The sequence below is a fragment of the Scylla paramamosain genome, chromosome 5 (genome assembly GCF_035594125.1).
Source record: "Scylla paramamosain isolate STU-SP2022 chromosome 5, ASM3559412v1, whole genome shotgun sequence".
NCBI classification, from domain to species: domain Eukaryota; kingdom Metazoa; phylum Arthropoda; class Malacostraca; order Decapoda; family Portunidae; genus Scylla; species Scylla paramamosain.
The window spans coordinates 11,638,576-11,659,191 of record NC_087155.1 but is presented as its reverse complement, the minus strand read 5'-3'; the positions used below and the strand labels follow the sequence as shown (position 1 = coordinate 11,659,191).

The 20,616-nt window shown below is 46.1% G+C and overlaps 1 long non-coding RNA gene across 3 annotated transcripts in view; it reads right to left on the bottom strand.

Annotated features, from left to right (window-relative positions):
* Nucleotides 1-20,616, bottom strand: part of LOC135100529 (uncharacterized) — a 164,260-nt gene that overhangs the window by 43,509 nt on the left and 100,135 nt on the right. The window contains exons 2-5 of one of the 3 annotated variants that reach the window (XR_010268771.1): nucleotides 20,072-20,107; nucleotides 17,962-18,049; nucleotides 13,969-14,144; nucleotides 9,937-10,191 (exon numbers count right to left, since the gene is read on the bottom strand). This is a non-coding gene — a long non-coding RNA (uncharacterized LOC135100529). Of the gene's footprint in view, nucleotides 1-9,936; nucleotides 10,192-13,968; nucleotides 14,145-17,961; nucleotides 18,050-20,071; nucleotides 20,108-20,616 lie in introns of those variants that run through there. The other 2 variants (XR_010268770.1, XR_010268769.1) reach the window with 2 other exon arrangements.

Below are 20,616 nucleotides of genomic sequence, written 5' to 3'. Positions count from 1 at the left end.
CCAGGTGCTCCCGTGACGGCCAGGTGTCTTATCCCCCACGCCCCGCCCTAGTCCCACCCAGAAAAGCAGACCCACGTAGCCAAATACATCCCATCTAACACCCAACGTTCAACCCCCTCTCCTACTCGCCACGGCGCTGCAGCAGGTCTAGTGGGAATACTCAGGAAGAATATAGAAGGAAAGAATGGAAGAAAAATGACAATGCATGTAACGACAATGACCTTCACCACTCATGTATCTGTCGGGGAGGGGCTGGCGGGGCTGGTGTGGCTCCTGTTTCAGCGTGTGGTCAGGGGCGGGGGTCGGAGGATCCAGGGGCTCGTGTCCAGCTCCCGATCGAGTGTCTCCTGCGGTGAGGCCTCCTCGCGGTGTGGTGTGTTGTGGGTGCGGCGAGCAGACAGGCAGACACGCGGCCTTGGTCATGTGAGCCTGCCTGTGTTTGTCTGTCTTCTTTGCTGTCTGTCTGTTTATCTATTTGGTTGTCTGTCTGTCTTATTCAAGCGAGCCTCCTCTTCTTATTCTTCACCTATTACTGTTCTGTCTCCCACGTCCTTTATCATTTGTGGTGCTCCTCAGTGTGTCACGTTATCCTTTGCTTGTTATTCTCGTCAGCCTTCTCTTTGTATTATCCTACCGTTCCCATTTGTTTTATATGCCCAATAACTTACGTTTTTTATGCCCCCTCCTCCTCCTCCTCCTCCTCCTCCTCCTCCTCCTCCTCTTCCTCCTCCTCCTCCTCCTCCTCCTTCTCACGTATCTCCCATTTCTTACCCTCCCCTGACGCTCATCTCAAGTCATGGCTCCTCTTAACATGACATACACATGCACGCACACACACACACACACACACACACACACACACACACACACACACACACACACACACACACACACACACATTCAAACAATATACTTTTCATAATCTATTTGTTTCCTTTCCTTCTCTTTCTTCCTTTCTTTCTTTCTTTTTTCTTTCTTTCTTTCTTTCCTTCCTTTCTTCTTTTCTCCCTCCCTCCTTCCGTCCTTCCCTAACCCTCTGCTCCAAACACGCGCGGAATCTACCAATAAAATAGAGAAGGGGAAAAAAAAGAAACATCAAAAGGTCACTATGAGAACCTTCCGTTAATTTTGTTTAGAAATGCCCAATTTTCACTCGCCCCATTTCTTTCGTTGTCATGTCTTTTGCTCTCTTCCTCTGCTTCCTCTCTTTCTTTTGTCGCTGTATTTTTTTTTTTTTTTTATGGAATTTCTTTCAGGACCCGCTTATTGTCGTCCACGCGTTCCCTGCTGCTCCCCCTTTGTGTGATAGAGAGAGAGAGAGAGAGAGAGAGAGAGAGAGAGAGAGAGAGAGAGAGAGAGAGAGAGAGAGAGAGAGAGAGAGGCTGACTGACTTTACTCATCACTCTATTTTCTGCCGTGCTTTCATCGCCATCTCTTTAACATCCACGTCACTGACTCCTCCTCTCTTCAAAGAAAATAAATAAATATCTGCCCCACAAGAACAATAATCTCATCTTTACATCTTCCTCTTATTTATCACCTAATGGTCATCCAATAGAACCTTACAATTGTTTCTTCTCCTCCTCTTCTTGCTTCCCTTCCCCCTCCTCCTCCTCCTCCAACTCCTCCTCCTGCTGCTGGCGTTGTATGAATAGAAATGGCATTGAAGGAGGCCGAGGAAGGGGAGAACAAGGAGGAGAAAGAGGAGAATTAAGGAAAACAGTGGCGGCGTTGTCATCAAAGGGGTTAAGAAAGAGAAGCGGATTTTGGGAGTCGCGACGTGTTTGGCCGAGATGGAGAACTTCCCTCTTCAGGATGTGTTTGTCTCTCAGCGGGCGACCCTCCCTCCTGTTTTCATTCACCCACCCACCCGCCGCCATTCCTCCTTTTATCCTCTCGTTCTCTCTATCTTTCTCCCTCTTGCGCCACGTACTAGCTTCCTCTATCCCCTCTCTCTCTCTCTCTCTCTCTCTCTCTCTCTCTCTCTCTCTCTCTCTCTCTCTCTCTCTTCCCCCTATTCTCTACCAATTCATCCGCATTCCAACCCTTACCTTATTTTCTTTCTCCTTTCCCTCGTGTTACTTATTCTTCTTCCTTTACAGTCTCTATCTGTCCACTCATTCAAGCTCCTGTTTCTCTTTCATTCCGTGTCACTCCGCAACTCATTACCATTGTCTCCTTTCTTCTTCATTCTTGCCTTCTTTCTCCCCTCACGTCCTTTATATAATCTCTCTCTCTCTCTCTCTCTCTCTCTCTCTCTCTCTCTCTCTCTCTCTCTCTCTCTCTCTCTCTCTCTCTCTCTCTCTCTCTCTCTCTCTCTCTCTCTCTCTCTCTCTCTCTCTCTCTCTCTCATTGCCGTATCATGTGTGCGGGGATCAGCTGTGAGTCTTTAAGGGAGGTTTGTGTGTGTATCTCTGGCAGGGTGTTGAGTAGCTGGCGAGGCTCACAAGAAGCGGTGGGGTGAGGTTATGGGAGTGGCTGGGAGGGCAGAGAGAGAAAGAGAGAGACGTCAGGGGAAGATTGGTGGCAAGGGAAAAAGAACTAGGGGAGGGCAGTGGAGCAGAATATTAGTACTGAGGGTGAGGTCTTCTTATAGCACTGCCAAGAGGAGGTGAATCATACAGAGGAGTTAAGTGTTGTTACGTGTCATTAGACTGTTAAGGACACATGATGAAACGCGACTCAGGAACATTAGAGGGAAACAAAAAAAAAAAAAAAAAAACAAGGCATCATATCACAGACACTAACACACACACACACACACACACGTATATATAATGGTGTGTGTGTGTGTGTGTGTGTGTGTGTGTGTGTGTGTGTGTGTGTGTGTGTGTGTGTGTGTGTGTGTGTGTACTGGGAGTATCTGACAAAAGACATTTAAAAAATCCAATTAAAACGATGATTTACGTTGTAGCCCGCAGTCAGCTACAGGGCCCCATCCTCTCTCTCTCTCTCTCTCTCTCTCTCTCTCTCTCTCTCTCTCTCTCTCTCTCTCTCTCTCTCTCTCTCTCTCTCTCTCTCTCTCTCTCTCTCTCTCTCTCTCTCTGTGTGTGTGTGTGTGTGTGTGTGTGTGTGTGTGTGTGTGTGTGTGTGTGTGTGTACCCCCCAACACACACATGCAAGGTGATGGCGGTGTAAACATTATGCAAAGAGAAATAGTAACCCAGCAACATAAATATCTATTTGTTTATAAATGAATCATTCATTTATTCAAAGCCAATTTAATTTTGTATCCCTGTGTGAGAGAAATAAATGGAACTGGCGAAAATATCCCTCGTGTGAATATCTATATGAAAAAAAAAATGAAAAGAAAAATAATGGAAAAGGAAATATATATGAAGGGAAATGTCAAAAATATTCCACTTCAATACTTTGTTGTTTATTTTGCTCCTGTGAGAGAGAGAGAGAGAGAGAGAGAGAGAGAGAGAGAGAGAGAGAGAGAGAGAGAGCTAATGTGATGGGTTACAACTTGGAGTGCGGGGGGAGGTTAGACTTAAGTCAGCGTGGAGGGAGTTTGATGGAGCGTAGGAGGAGGTGGCGAGAGGTGGCCATGAAAGAGAGCGAATGTTTGTCTGTGAGTGTTGTGAGGAGCTGTGGGGAGCGAGTGAGCTGAATAGTGACTAGCAGGGCATGGGAGTGAATGATGTGGCGGTCAGAGAGGGACGTGAGGGGCTTGCTGGGGTAGGATGAGGCCCCAAAACAAACTATCGGCGGGATGTTAACTTGTCTGGCTTCTGTAGAGAGCCCTCTGCCTCCTCTCTCCCTCTCCCTCTCCCTCCCCTCTTCCCGCCACACGCCGCTCCTCCCTGCCTCTCTCATTCCCTCCATAGCTCTCCAACGCTTCCTGCCCTGACTCGACCTCGTTGTTTTCGAATCATTAAAAAATATTATGATCTTCGCTCCTTTCGGTGGTGGAGGCGTGAAAGTTCCCTCGTGTGGGGCCGGACGAGGAAAGGTGCGAGAAAAAAGCGACACGCCAGGAAAGAAGGTCTAGGAAAGTTGAAAAAAAAAAAAGTGGAGAATGAGAGAGTAAAAGAGGGAGTAGGGAAGGAGAAGTGAGATTGAATGGAGAAAGACTTCCAGAAAAACCAGGCTATTTGATTAAAGAGGAGGCAGCCACTCGGGTCTTCATGAGAAACCTTACAGAGTGGGATGGTTAGCCTGCTTTCCCACCCCCTCTCCTTCTCTCGCTCTCTCTCTCTCTCTTCCGCTTCCCCTGCTCCTCCTCATCCTCCTTCTCCGCCATCCATTTTTTCCTATCTTCCTTCCTCTCCTCTCCTTCCCGGCCTCTCCTCCTGCTCCCCTTCAAAGTTTCCTCTACTAACGTGATTTTTAGGCAGTTACCACAAGCTGCGTCGGAAATCAACAATGGCCTGGCCGAGGGGAGCGCCGGTGCCCTTCCCAATTCTCCTCCTCTTCCCCATTCATCATCATCATCTACCCTGTAATCATTCTTGTACTTCCCTTAATCATCCTCCTTATTTGCTCGTCCCGCGTCGTTCGTTCTGGATTCTCACTACAAGCTACGAGTTTTATTTTGCTTGAATCTTCTATTTTTATCTTTTTCTTTCTGCTTCACATGTTGCTGCATCGTTTCTTTTTTGTCGGTGTTTATCCTCCGTGTTTTGCTTCATGGTTTTATTCTCCTTCTTTTTCAACGCTGTCTGTCTTTTTCTCCTCCATTGCCGTCATCCCTTCTCCCCTTTCCTCGTTCTTACATCACTCCCTCCCTCCTTCCGTCCTCCTATTCCTGCCCACCGCCTTCCCTTTCCCCTTCCTTGCCTCAATCAAGGGAAAGGAAACACCACTTTGTACGTCACTGGTCCCCCTCTGTCCCTTTCTTCTCCTTCCTTTCTTTCTCCTTCTTTGCCTCTTCCTCCGTCAGTCCCTTTTGCCTTCACCGCTCAGGCATATACGCAACGTAAACAAAGGCTGTAGAGTAAACATGTTTGAAACAAGTATCATGTGAGCTGAATACATGGGAAGGGAAGAAAGACAGACATGTGGAGAGAGAAAGAGAAAGAGAGAGAGAGAGAGAGAGAGAGAGAGAGAGAGAGAGAGAGAGAGAGAGAGAGAGAGAGAGAGAGAGAGAGAGAGAGAGAGAGAGAGAGAGCAACTTAGAGTATGTCAGGAAGCGAGTCTGCCGAAGTTTGAAATGATGCAGCCTACTTTCTTGTTTACTCTCTCTCTCTCTCTCTCTCTCTCTCTCTCTCTCTCTCTCTCTCTCTCTCTCTCTCTCTCTCTGGCCTCCTTCTTCTTTACTTTGAACATCGCATTATCCATATTTGTCCAGCACTAATGAACTAACTATAACTTCTAGGTAGGTACATGAGCGGAGTGGCTAATGCAGCCCTCCTTTCCCAAACACAAAATACCACAGCAGAAGAGAGTTTTACACCTGCATTTACCCAGAGAGAGAGAGAGAGAGAGAGAGAGAGAGAGAGAGAGAGAGAGAGAGAGAGAGAGAGAGTGAGAGAGAGAGAGAGAGAGCATGCATTCCACTATTTATACCCCCACTTTACTTTTCTCTCTCTCCCTACTTTGCTCCTACGCACTCCGCTCCACACGCTTCCCATCTCTTTCCCCTTTAAATAGCGGTCATGCTAGCCCCATCTAATAATTATTTTCAACGGGTGAGTGTGCAAAGCTGGAGCGAAGAGGAGCTGAACCAGGTAAGCCGCTGGGGAGGGGGTGGTGGAGACGGGCGGAGGTACTCATGGGTAGGTATGTTTGGGAGGTTACGTGGGGAGGGCAGGGCTGGTGAGATGAAGGTTGGGGTGACGAATGATAGGGTAAAGATAAGTGGAGGAAATGAAGGGAACGCGTGTCGAATAGGAGAAGAAGAAGAAGAAGGAGGAGGAGGAGGAGGAGGAGGAGGAAGGTGGAGCTCAGGGAAAGGATTTGGGCTTAAATATCATGTCAAGAAATCTGGCGAAAATATGATCTTAGTAAGCAGGTAAAATAAAAGCATAAATGTTGCACCTCTTCATTTTCTAACGTTCTCATCACCTTGTGGCGAGCCCCTTAATTTCCGTATCATTTTTGTATATCTTAATTTTCTCACTATTTGGTGTTTCGTTGTAAGTCTTCCTGCTCTTCTTTATTCAGCCTTTCCCTTTTGCCTTCCTTTGAGCTTCGTCTTTGTTACTCTACACGTCTCCTCGTCCTCGCTTTACACCTTCCCTATCCTGCACGCCCTCCCTTCCTCTACGTCCCGCTCCCCGCCTGCCTCCTCTTCTTGCTTAATTTCATGTGCAAGCAAAGAGTGAAATAGTGGACGTCTAGCGGTATGATGGACGGCGCCGGACTCGTGCTCTGATGGCTGATTGACTGACTGCCCCCCGCCGTCTGGACTGGTTCACCGGCTCAACCTAACTTACACGCCGACAGCCTGTCAAAGAAAGTGACTGACAAACTAGCGTGGTTGGGCCTCTGTTGCCCGACTGCTCTAGTTACCAGGCCAAGTAGAAGATGCTGGTTAATTAGTGAAGATACCGGGAAAAAGAACTATTCGACGACCAGCCCAAGGAGAGTGCCTGACTGGCGTGGGTAATTGACTGTCTAGTTGGCCGGCTGAGTGTGGCTAGTTGAGTGGGTGAGTAACTGGACGTCAAAGTGTACATAGCTGTGGATCCCGTTGACTGGTGATCCTGATTTATACGCCCTGAATCCCCAAGCTGCGGTGGCTGACGGTGCCTGACTGGCTGTGTGTATGTATGTGTGTGTGTGCCTGTGTGTAAACGAATTCTTGGCCCACTGACTTAAGCTTTAACAAGGTTTTTCTGGGAGGGCGTTGTTAGGGTCCGGGTGACTGTTTGGTTGGCTAGGTAAGAGGCTGAGTAGGTAAGTCCGTAGGTGGGGAGGTGAATGGCTGGCTGGCTGGTTACCTCGCTGGTGGCAAGGGAGGGGCGAGCGAGGTAAGTCCGTCTGGTTTATGTGTTGGCACTTTGCAGTAAATACTTCGGGCGGACACTTTTATGCGATTATTGGCGGTGATCGAGAGGGGGCGCCGGCAGACGTCTGGATCCCTGGCCTTCATTATCTCCGACAGTTTTATAATTACCGGTATTGGTTATGACCGCCTTGCTGAATGCGTTACAGCGGCCGCGAGGAGCAGAAGGTGGAGGAGAAGGAGGGGCGAGAAGGATGGAGATAAGAAGGAAGACGAATAGTGAGGAGGAGAGTAGGGATAAGGGTTGGAGGAAAGATTTATGGAGAGTTGCAAGTAAAAGGCGTATTAGACAGAGGAAGAGTAGAGTGTGAGTGGTGACGGTGTGTATACAGGAGGAAAACGTAATGAGGGTGTAGGTGTTGTAAGGATATGTACGAGTGTGTGGGATGTGCTGGTGTGTTGATCTGGTGTGGACGTACAGTGGGCGTGTGTCAGTGTGTGTCAGTGTGTGTGTGTGGTGGGGGAGTGAAAGATAGCAGGATGGTGACTCGTGAATGGGCGACGGATCAAGTGAGGAGGAAAGTAACGAGCGGCTTACCGGTGTAAATGTCAGGTGGTTAGCGGGCCACTACCTCTGTCGTGTAAATCAATGCCTGAATGAACCACCACTACTTGCCGATACCGAGAGAGAGAGAGAGAGAGAGAGAGAGAGAGAGAGTTCAATGATTAATAACTTCAGTACAGAGGCAACAAATGCGGCTCATGTTACCAAGGAAAAGTAAGAGTGTTTGTTTTCCTCTACGTTTACTGAGGGAGAAGCTGGTGGAGATGCGAGTGATATCGGAGGTGATGGTGCTTGGGAATGATGGAGAGAGTGGTTGTGCTGGTGGTGGTGATGGTGGTGGTGGTGGAAGCAGTGCAGGTGGTGGTGGTGTTAAAGGTTGAATTCTCCTGTACACTTGTGGTAATGAGATTCATAAATGGCTGTCAGAGGTGTTCAGGGAGGGACGGGGTGTGGCGAGACGTGGCAGACGGGAGGGCCAGGACACGGCTGGGTTAAGAGAGCCGGGGCAGGCGAAGAGCTGGATGGAGAACTTGCCTGAAATGTGACTTTTGATAACTACTGGGAAAGGGAAGCAGGAAGACAAGGCTGACGTCGAGTCTTTAGTCAGGATGCAAATGCCTGATGTAGTGTGGGAGAGGCTTGAAGGCAACAGATACCATTTGTTTATATATAAAAAAAAAGAAATGTTGTGTCTATCTGCCTGTCTGTCTGTCTATGTGGCCGCCAGCTTGTGTGTTTGTCCTGCACATACGAGGCTGAGTGTATTGAAGCCAGTTGACGTTAGGTTTGTTTGCTTTTTCTTCGTATAATTCTACAGAGAAAACATAATTCGTCCCACTCGCCATCCACGTCCCTTGGTCCTCCCACTAAGACAAACACTAAGTAATTTATCATGTGCCGCAGACCCCACGAAGGAGGGGCATGCTGACTATAGTAAGGGGAATAAGTAGAAATGAAGGAATGTATTCTGAATTATATAAGTAACGATAAGTATACATGACAATGATATGTAAGAGTATTTGCATTCACTGTTTGATCGCTTAATTGCCTTCGCATTAAACTGAATTATTGCGCTGAATTTATCCTTTCCTGTATGAAGTTTAGTGCTGAAGACAACAGTGCGCTTATTTTCCTAAGCAATACGACTTATTGGGTAATATTGAAAGAATAAAAGCAAAGATGGTAAGTAATAAGATGATGTTAGATACGAAAAAATACTCAAGTCTTGTTGCGTTTCAAGAGCACCTCCTCGACGGACTCAAGACTCTCGACTAACCAAGTTGACAGCGACCTTCTTTGAAGTCACTTCGCTTCCGCACCTTCGTCCGCAAAACTGCTGGTAGTAGTAGTAGTAGTAGTAGTAGTAGTAGTAGTAGTAGTAGTAATGACGATGATACTGTTAATAATAAAAGTAGTAGTAGTAGTAGTAGTAGTAGTTGTAGTAGTAGTAGTAGTAGTAGTAGTAGCAATAATAATAATAATAATAATAATAATAATAATAATAATAAATAATGATAATAGCAATAATAATAATGCTAATAAAAACCATAACATTCCGACAATAACATAATAATAAAAATTATATTCTCCCTTTCCGTTCCCTCCCTGGGTACATGCGTTCTCCTTGAGTTAGAGAGGAAAGCAAGGGTGACCCGCCTAATGTAAGGTGACCTCTCACTTTTGGCCTGGAAATAAGTCATGGCCCCAGACAGGGTTGAGGGAAGGAGGGGGGGAGGTACAGGGAAGCGGGGCAGCTCAGTTTATTATCAGTGAGCGTTTAAAGTCGCCCTGCCTGACTGAGTGAGGAACGCGGGCCACGTCGGGCTGATCAGGGCACATGAGGCGACCCGCGCGGGACCTCCTTTTTCACAACAATATTCCGGAGTTTTTATCGCAGCGGTTTTGTCGGAAGTGACAGCCGGCGTGGAGGTGGAATGGCTCGGGAGTTTATGCTTCACGCAGACATGGAATGCGAGAAGGGAAGGTATAAAGTACTCGCGTAACTCAAAAAAAAAAATCATGGAAAACAAAATTCCTCGATCCCTTGTGTTGTGATGAAAGAATAACTGCACACACAAAACAAGAGTAACGAAAACCACCAGCGTCTCACAGTGTACTTGTGAGGTAAGGCTAATGGTACAGAATATTAGAGCCAAAACACCAGCTTTTCCTTTGGACCCTGAAAACCCGTTTGATCCAGCATTAAGGCGAATCCTCGTGAAGCCTCGCGAAGCCCCGGTACAGCCGCCGTAATCAAATAGCAACAAGGATCCTACTCTTCCTCCTACCCTCCCTCCTTTCCCCGCACACACACACACACACACACACACACAGACAGAGCCTCAAGAACACATTCCTGCACATCCTGAGCGCTGGCCTGCAAGGTGGTTTTGCCGTGACAATGGGGCTGGTGAGGCGGGGAGAAAAGCAGGAGAGGTGGGGGAAGGGAGAAAGGGTGGAGAGGAGGAATGAGGAAAACGCGCTAAGAGGATGAAGAAGGAAAAGGGATTGTGGTGGTGGTGGAGGTTATGATGCTGAGGCGGAGGCGGCGGCGGCGGTGATGTTTCATGGCAAGGAGGGAAGCATTGCAGTGAGGTCTCGGGGATGTGTTCCTGTCACGACGCGGGGCTGGCTGGGCTGAGGGTGCGGTGCAGGAGAGGGCGAGGACGGGTCTGGTGTTGCTTGAGGGCGGGCGGGGTGAGGCCAAGAGGTTGAATTAGGGATCCGGGACTGGCTGCAATAGTAATGGTATGAATGAGATGGCATGGCATGGAGATGAGTTGAGGTTAGGAAAATAATGGGAAGATGTGTAAGGTAAGAGTGACTGTGACATGAAGGTGTGCACCGTGCAAGATGAGGGTGAGAGGTACGCGTACAAGGTGTGGTGAGAGAGAGAGAGAGAGAGAGAGAGAGAGAGAGAGAGAGAGAGAGAGAGAGAGAGAGAGAGAGAGAGAGAGAGAGGTGAAGCTTTGTGTGAGGTAAGTGTAAGAGAGGGGGAGATGAAATTGTTAAGTGGATAAGACAAGCCCCCTTTTTTTCCGACCTGAGCGAAGGGTGGTCGAGTTTCCTTACTAGACGGGACTAAAGCAACACTCCCTGTCTGGGCATAAACTCGCCCGTTTTGTGGAATACGCCGTGATTACAAGTACCTAACGAGGGATACACGCCTCCTTATGCGGTGCGCGCGCCTATCACCACCTGCAGCGGATCAGATGTGCTCTGTGTGGAGGAGGAATACGAGGAAATGAAGGGAAAGGAAAGCGCTGGAGATGGAGGAAGAGATGGGGGTAAGTGGAGGATGAGATGGGGGTGGGTAGGGGGGATGAGATGGGGGTGAGGTGGAGATTCCAATTCGATGACTGGACACTCAAAACAGACCTCATGGTACACGGATCGGGGCAAAATAACAGGCTACAGGAAAACACGATTGAGTGGACCGCTTTCCTTGCTAGATTGGTGCCTCTTTTGGCTTTGTTAACTTCACCTGCAGCCCCTTACATAAATCGAGAAATTGATTAGCTACACGATTGCCCAATTACCCCATTGCCTCGGTGTGTTAAGAGAAAATAATATAACACCGTCAGCCGACCAATTAACGCTTCACAGGAATTTATAGCGACCATCAGGCTTTTTTTTCTATTAATACTAAACCGTGTCGCGTAATAGGGACTCCCGCTGAGGAGTGGCGAGGCGGAGGTGTCGGGAAGCAAAGGGAATATGAAAGAACTCCCGCGAGTGTAAGGCAGACAAGGTGAGAGTAGGGGACAGAAGATGGAAGGGAGGCGAAAGCAAAAAGATTCATAAAGAGAGAGAGAACGGGATGTGGGCAGCTCTGACAGGTGGGCTGCGAGTGTGTGGTCGGGGAGAGAGAGAGAGAGAGAGAGAGAGAGAGAGAGAGAGAGAGAGAGAGAGAGAGAGAGAGAGAGAGAGAGAGAGAGAGCAGCTTTCCTATCGAAATACATCTACAAAATGTTTGAATTCTTTGAGTGATAATACAGACTCTCCGTTATGGAACAAAAGCTTAATGGTTACTTAAGTGAAGAGCGTCAGAAAGGAGCTTACCATACCTCACATTCTCCTGGTTCCATGGTCTCCTCTGAACACCTTCCTTTAGAAACACACGGTGGTCACTAACTTCTAAGAGTCACTGCAGACAGACACACTACATACAAGGCCGTATTCTTAACGCTTTGTTCTCTCATAAGGAACATTTTCAGAGGCCACAGAAATTGTTAGTTGGGTTTATATGGATTTTTTTTTTCCCACTGATGGTGTAGAATAACTGCTAAACTGTTACTAGATTCATGAAAACGACTCTGTAAACTCTTAAGATCTTACTCTAGAAATTGTTGAAAATAGTCTAGATCATGCCCTAAAATAGTTATAACAATGATAATAATAATAATAATAGATAATAATAATAATGATAATAATAATAATAATAATAATAATAATAATAATAATAATAATAATAATAATGGTAATAATAATAACAGATTCATGAAAACGACTTTGTAAACTCTAAGACCTTATCCTACAAATTGTTAAAAAATAGTGTAGATCTGGCTCAGAACCATTTATAATAATAATAATAATAATAATAATAATAATAATAATAATAATAATAATAATAATAAATGGTTTATTTACCAGCGAAGTTATAAAATCTTATTATAACACGGCGACTTGGCTTATAACTGAGAAAAGTGTAATCTGGTATAAGCCCGAGTGGAAAAAACACAAAACTGTGTGTGTATCAGAGCTGCTTTTTACCTCATAATTAACACTTTTCTAATGTTGCCAAAATATTTCACCGGTTTTCTTTTTTTCCTTTCATGCATTTGTTATACCAGGTCAGAATTTTCTCAACAGTACATATCACTTTTTTTTAAATTAAAGGAAGAAATAGTAAAAAACAAGTCAGAGAGAGAGAGAGAGAGAGAGAGAGAGAGAGAGAGAGAGAGAGAGAGAGAGAGAGAGAGAGAGAGAGAGAGAGAGAGAGAGAGAGAGAGAACTATTTACAGTTTAATTGTAATACATTTCATAGACTTGTACATTGCATACCCTTTACGTACATCCATACAGTCTTGCAAGCTTCCGTAAGTCACGATTTCTGTATCCGTTTTACGTCTTGTTTTGAGAACCCTCTGACCTGTGGTGTGTTTATGTGCGTCCGTGTGGGCAGCGGTATGTCAGGGGATGGCGGTGATGTCGACACAGGGGATCTCTAAGTGTTTTATCGTGTTCCAGCTCCGTCCCAGGAAATAGCCAAGTTTCTAACGATCAAAGTTGGTGTGTTTCCAGGACAAGTTTACCTACAGGTGGAGCAGGCCGTGGGAGGAAGAAGGGGGAAAGGTTTGTGAGGTGGGATGAGTGAGTAGGGACGCGTGAAAAATATGAAGAGAAAGAAAAGAAGCGGAAGCTGCGTACGTGGCCAGAGTCTGTGGAGAAGAGAGAAAAGGTAAAAAAAAAAGAGATTGCAGCCAGAGAGAGAGAGAGAGAGAGAGAGAGAAAGGCGAAAATAGAAAAGAAAGGAAATAAAAGCTTGTTGCACTCCACTCCCCAACCCTCTGACCTATATCACCGCCAGACACTCGGGAAAAAATTATCCTGCAACAAAACAGGTGGATGGTCCAGTGAAGGCGGGGGCACTCAGGGGTCGAGGCAGTGAGGGGAGCAACTTTCAGACAACAAATGAAGAGTCATGAGAGGCAGGTGGAGGTGGGAAGGGGCGAGGCAGTGCAGTAATCAAGGGGAGAGGGTGAAATAGCCAGTACAATGCCTGAGTGAGGCTGGCAAAAGCGATGAAAAAGACTGTGTGCGAGAGAGAGAGAGAGAGAGAGAGAGAGAGAGAGAGAGAGAGAGAGAGAGAGAGAGAGAGAGAGAGAGAGAGAGGTGAAAAGAATGTCCAGTGATTAAACAGTTCTATACACACTGCATTTCCATTTTTCTCTCCTTTTTACGGACAGCGCGGCTTTTTAGTCACAAAAACGCAAAGTTCAAACACTGGATAAGCGAGACACAATACACTGTTACATCCGGGGGCAGAAAAATCGTGTCAAACAAATTCGCTAGGGAAAAAATGAGAAAAACGAGAAAGTTTAGTTTTAGTTTAACAAAACGGAACACGAACATTAGCGGAGGAAAAGTATCAATGATCTGCCAAGTTTCAAACGTGCCAAAGTCGCAGGTCAGTGTTAGTCTAGTCCGAAAGAAAAAGGGAAATGAAAAGGGCGAAAAAAAATGTAATTGAGAATAGATTTTTTTTTTCTTTGCAGCGCAGAAATGTTTGATCTCCAAGAAAATAATGAGGGAAAATGAGAACTGGAAAATCAATGGAGTCGTTTAAAAGAGCGTTGTAAAGAAGGAGAAAGGAGAGGTAGTGAAATGTTAACAGAAAGGCAGAAATGTTGACTCAGGCGACAAAACAGGATGTAATGCTATCACAGGAGGAAAGGAAGCATATATAGCACGAGTGACAGCCGACAAAGAATGCAATTACAACACTAACCGCAATTACCGCCGCGTGTATGGCCCGGCAGATTTCTTGAGTGCGTGAGGTGATGGTTGTTATTGTTGCTGCTGGCAGTGGTGGTTTTGATGCTGCTGCTGATGATGTTGTTGCGGTTACCTCTTTTGCTTTTAATGCCTTTACTGATACTACTGCTGCTGCTAGTACAACTACCACTACCGATAATAATAATAATAAGAAGAAGAAGAATATACACATTTTTTTATTAATATATACCACTACTACTCTACTATTACTACTTCTGCTACCAGCATTACCAATGTCACTACTACTACTATGATAATAAAAATAATAATAATAATAATAATAATAATAATAATAATAATACATACATACACATACATACATACATACATACATACATACAAACATACAAAATCATATAAATACATACACATACTATTATTACACTACCACCACCACCACCACCATAACCGCGGGTGCTGTTGCTTCGCCATCACGAACGCCACACTAACCTTGACCCGACCCCCTGCCTCTCCTGCCTCTCTTGCCTTCCCTGCCTCCCCTCCCTCCCTCTCCCCTGTCTTGCCTCCACTCAGGCACCCCCTCACTCCACCCTCACGCCCACAGCACCGACGCTCAACGTAGGTTATAATATTTTCCAGATACACTTACAAGGGGAAAAATCTAGACCAGTGTTGGTTAACGGAGAAGATGGAGGAGAGAAGAGGAGGTAAAGGAGGAGGTGGAGGAGGAGGAGCGCTCACCTCTGCGTACCTCATTACCTGGGCGTCCTAGTACAGGTGCTGATGTATGCTTATTGCTCCCCGCGCCTCGCCTCTAATGGAGAGGAAGGCACGTTTTTAAAGCCTCGAATTTATATCACACATGAGTCTGTCCGCAATGCTTGGATTAAGAGTTCATTATTTGTGTGTGTGTGTGTTTGTGTGTGTGTGTGTGTGTGTGTGTGTGTGTGTGTGTGTGTGTGTGTGCGCGCGCTCATGTATTCAAACGCGTGCAGGAAATCAGCGTGGCAAAGTGTGCAGTATCAAGTTATACATATACGTTAGCCAGAACACACGTGCCCGCGGTGCTGCACCAAGTGTATCACGGAGAAATAATATTTAGTGATGATAGTGATGCTGGAGGGAATACTGAGCGCCTGAGCCCCGGAGCGAGCGGCCCACCTGAATCCCGACGAGAAATTAATCAGAGGAGGACGAACTAATCCTACTGACGGAGAGGAGAGCTTTTGATCTCCTAAAAATAGAGCGGCGTCTGGCAAAGCTTATCTGGCGGCGGGGAGGAAGTGTCACAGAGCAAATTAGACATACTCATTGCGGGGTCTTTATATTTTTATTCTTTTTACGGCTATCTATTTATCTTTCTATCTGCTTACGCGTCTAGCTATCTATTTCGTTTTTAATGTCAGCAATTTCTACATTTTGAGTTTTCCTGTGTGTGTGTTGGGGAGGGGACTGCTACGTGTAGGCCTGATGGCTTCTTGCAGCTTGCTTTATACTTTTTTTGATGTTTTTACGTTCTTATGTATGTGTGCGTTAGAATATATCTCCCTTCAGATTTAATATAACGATTTTTTTTTCCTCCAAAAGTTGAAGTACTACATCAATTTATTCTGAGCCGGGTAATTGTATAGTGGGATTCTCTCCCCTCACCGCGCCTCCCTCAACGGATCAAATTCACTAAGTTTTTATTTCGTTTCACCCTCGAGCCACTCCTTCCTCTAGCACCCCAGCCACCATTCACCACCCCCCTCCACCCCACCCCACCCCCACCCCGCCCCGCCATGCCCTCTCCTGGCAGCATGGGAGGGAGGAAAAAGAGGAAACAGTGCGAGGTAAAATCCATGATCAAATTGAGCATAAAAGACAAAGGACACTCGAAAATTCCGTGGTTTATATATAGAGGTGCAATTTGCGAGGCTCAGGGAGAGAGAGAGAGAGAGAGAGAGAGAGAGAGAGAGAGAGAGAGAGAGAGAGAGAGACAGGTGTAGCTTTGCCGTTATGTATTTGTTGCTCATAGGGAAATTTGTCTCGGTGCTTAGTCATGCTTAAGAAAACTCCACAACTCATTTTCCCTAAAACTTTCCGTGGATTAAGTTCGAGAGGGAGAGGAAAAAAATTAGCTTCGTTTTCTCCCCTCTTTCACTCACCCTTTTCTTCTCCCTTCAGACTTTCTCCCTCTCATCCCCCCATACTTATTGCTGTCACTCCTCCCTGTCTCTCCCTACTCCCCTTATTCCTATTACCCTTAGTCACAGCCATGCCCCATTCCCTTCCCTTCACATTTCCTTCTTTTTATCCCATTTCCTTCCTTCCCTCACAATAAAGCCAACTTCAGCCACATTTTTTCCCCCCCTTTCAAAGCGTCCCTTTTTTCGTTGGTAAATAAGATGCAGGGGCCATTTCTCCTCTCTCTCTTTCCTCCCTTCTCCATTTTCCTTCATCATGGCCTTCTACCTACTTTCTTCTTTTTCACCCCTTTGCTTATCTGCCTTTTCCCTTTTTTACTTTGCTGTTTTCTTCCCCTTTCTTTATTTTCTTGTTTCATTATCTTTGTCTATATAATTCGTATTGCTTTTTTTTTAATTCATAACTTATACTGGTTTTATTAGTAATTTTTAAGTTTTTTTTAAGTGTTTATTTTTATCTTATTATTGTGTTTTCTTCCCGATCGTCAGGAGGGAGAGAGAGAGAGAGAGAGAGAGAGAGAGAGAGAGAGAGAGAGAGAGAGAGAGAGAGAGAGAGAATAATGGAACAGGAAGGTCTTTATATTTCGCCAGCTAACAATAAAACACGTTACGAAAAAGCTTGAACGAAGACTATTTCCGCTCTTGCTATCCCATGAGACTTTAATTGTTGTTGTTGTTGTTCTTGTCATTCGTTTTTGTTGGCCTTTTTCTTGTTATTACTGATGGATTACAGGGATGGAAATAGTTACGTATCATTCTCTTTTTTTATCCTACAACAAAAATACCGGAAAATCACATGTATTAGTCAATTTTACATGTGAAAAAAAAAAAGCTACACTACTACACACATTTACGCTCATCATTTACACCAGTCATATTCTGTACCGAGACTTAACCAGCAACTGACCCACCGTACCCCAGCCAGGCAACGGATCAAGCACCTCTATGTACCCTGCTACTTATTATTATGCCAACATGTACTGCGTAAGACAAAAGAACAAAGAAAAGTGGTCGGCTAGGCGGGCTTATACTGGGCCATGCAGCTGCTGTTTTGGTGGCGTGACTCGGAAATAAAAAAGAGAGAGAGTAAAAAAAAGAAACGTGCGTCAATTTCAAATCAAACGCAGAATGGCCGTCAAGGAGAGACAGACGCGCACCGAGGCACGATATGTTTGTGTCCCGGAGTCCCTCAGGATGGCTCGGATCTGCCTGCTTGTTTCATACATAATACATGCATAGACAGACGCGTGACACACACACACACACACACACACACACACACACACACACACAGAGAGAGAGAGAGAGAGAGAGAGAGAGAGAGAGAGAGAGAGAGAGAGAGAGAGAGAGAGAGAGAGAGAGAGAGAGAGAGAGAGAGAGAGACCCCAAGGCAGAGCAAAGCGGCCGCAGGGTTATGAATGAGAAAGTGGGGGAAGGAATGGGGAGGGGCAGGATAAATACAGGCAGATACCCTAGGCAATGGTTCCCCACGGGTCAACACGAGTGGTGAGGGGCGGGAGAGAGAAGGGGGTTGGCAGAGGAGGGAAGGGAAAAGGAACTGGAAAGGTCAAACTAATTTTGTGAGTCTGGGAAAAATCATATCCAGCAAGGTTTCATTTCACATTCATTTCACATTCCACTCTTCTACTACACCTCTCTCTCTCTCTCTCTCTCTCTCTCTCTCTCTCTCTCTCTCTCTCTCTCTCTCTCTCTCTCTCTCTCTCTCATTTATTCTACATGTTTTTCCCTCAACTAGAAAAACATAACGTTACTTGAGTTCCTGCCACAATAAAGCTTACCAGTTAGTGTTTCTCTTAATTTCTTTCTTCGTATCTTTTCATTTCGCTTCCCTTTCGCATCAGGACTTTCTTGCCGCCTGGAGTCCCGCTAAGCGTTGTGCCGCACGAGGTGTTGAAGTGAAGGTTGTTTCGCACGGTGAGGCGACACAGGCGGGACGCGCAGTGAGGAAAGCGATGAGAGGAGATGAGGAAAAAAAAACACAACTTTAATTAACGAAACAAAGCCAGTCCGCTCGTTTATATGTGTAAAAAATGCATCTATTACCTCTGTTTCTCGTAAAAAGTAGATAAACTCTTGCACTGTCATGATTGTGTGTGTGTGTGTGTGTGTGTGTGTGTGTGTGTGTGAGCGGAGGTGGGAAGGTATGGATACGCGGATTCCTGGATGAGAGAATAGGTAGGTGTGTGTGTGTGTGTGTGTGTGTGTGTGTGTGTGTGTGTGTGTGTGTGTGAGAGAGAGAGAGAGAGAGAGAGAGAGAGAGGATGTGGGAAGGTATGGATTCTGGGATACCTGAATGAGAGGATAGATATGTGTGTGTGTGTGTGTGTGTGTGTGTGTGTGTGTGTGTGTGTGTGTGTGTGGGTGGGTGGGTGGGTAGGTGGGTTGGTTTCGCCGTCCATCCTATAGCAGGAAAGAGGAGGAGTCAGTCAGTAAGATAAATATTAGAGCAGGGAGTCAGATGGCGTTAGGCGGGAGGGAGGCGAAGAGGAGGCAGCAGCAGGGCACCGGAGTGGAACAGTGAGGAGAGCAGGAAGCAAAACGCGAGATGCACGCAGGCAGATGGCTGAAGGCACTTGGCAGGATGGATGGCACGGCAGTCAAGGACGAATAGGCAGCCGTGGAGGAAGGCAAACAGCCACGTAGAGAGGAAGGAAGACAGGAGGGAAGGAAGGCAGGGACAATAACTAACACGGATGGAAACACGTGTGCACTGGGATTGGGTGATGAGTAGGTTCTCAGGACACAATGGGAGGGCATTACCAACCGTCATGAATTTCCAGTGACACACACACACACACACTAACTCAAGACGACCCACCATCGTCTCCACCCACTTAGTCTCCCCCGAAGCATCCACCCACACCCTCCACCCTGCATGAACGCACGACTAGCGAACGAAACTGTTTTCAAAGTAAAGACTAAGGAAGGAACAAGGAAAGGGAGGGTAAAATAACGAGAAACCAAGGAGAAACTGAGGTAGAAGAGGGAGAAAGAACATCAGGAGGAAAAGGGGAGGAGGAAAGCAGAAGAGCAACTACGCAAAAGGAAAAAAAACTGAGATTGAAAAGAGGAGGAGCAGTAGAAAGAGAGGAAGAGAGGGAGAAATAAAAGGAGAGAAGTAGTCACTGGGACAGACGAAGGCGGAGTGACCCGAGCGTGTTCCCTCGTAGCCTGCAACCATACAACTCCTGGAATTTTTTGTCCCTTATGTGGCCTTGTTGGGTGAGTCGGCGGTGTTCTGCAGACCTCTACAGACATTCACCGCCTCCCACCAGTTGCCCACCGCACCGTGTCCGTCTTTTATTGCTGCTACCACCCCAGCCCTTCTGATGCACCGCCCCACCCATTTACTGGTATTATTTATCACTATATATAAGCACAAATGCATTTATTCACTTGGTTTTTCATCCTGTATTCGAGGGTACAACAAGGAAATTATCCCACGTTACGTATATACAAGCTGAAAAGTAGACACAACCGTGACTCAGCAGGGAGACCTTATAGTGTTCGACCTATTTAGTTTGTGACAGTAAATAATGGCTCCATAGTAATTAATTACTGTGGTTTCTGCCGCTACATTTCCGTAACCATAAATTTCTTTCCTGTTCTGTGATATTCTCCGTACATGGCACGGACACACACACACACACACACACACACACACACACACACACACACAGCTGTAAGCGTTAAGCACACAGCACCACGCATCGGTAACACACTCCTGAATTTCAAGCGAAGCTGATGAAAAAACAAGTGCCAATCCCACAGATCATTTCCTCGTTCGCGAGTAGAAAAATACATGCAGCACTGACGTGCCGTCACAGCAAAAAAGAATAAAAAAAAGTGTAATGCAAGAATGAATAAACAATGAAGGCTAACACTCACCTTACTCTCTGGGCGCGCATGTCGACAACACTCGTCCTTGTGAAGGAGAGAAGAGTATTAGGTTATTTACACGAGCTTAAAGACGAGTCGCGTGGCCTTATGAAGCAAGACCTGCCTAGCCGAGCCCAGTGTTTCTCAGCAAGACAAGGGATGGGGAAGGCAGGCGGCGTGAGCAGCAGCTAGAGTTACCAGGTCAAGAGTCGCCTGGGAACATGAGAAACTCAAAAGTCATCGTTTAAAGAGATTCAGTCTCGAGAATGAAAAAGAAAATATAATCTCTACGCATTAAAGATGACTGCCGCACAGACTGACGAACCAGATTTATTCTTCCTCATTGCATCTCACCACAGAAATGTATTGTTTCCCTTTCCTTGCTATTAGTCTTCTCTTTCCTCTCCTCCTTCCTCCAGTGTCACCTCCCCTACCCCACTTCTTCCCGTGTCCCCGTCCTCCTATCTGTCTCCTTCGGTAAATGAAAACAGCGAAGGGTATCACTTTCCATTTTTTAGCGGTAACTTAGCTCGCCTCTTATAAACACGGCCGCA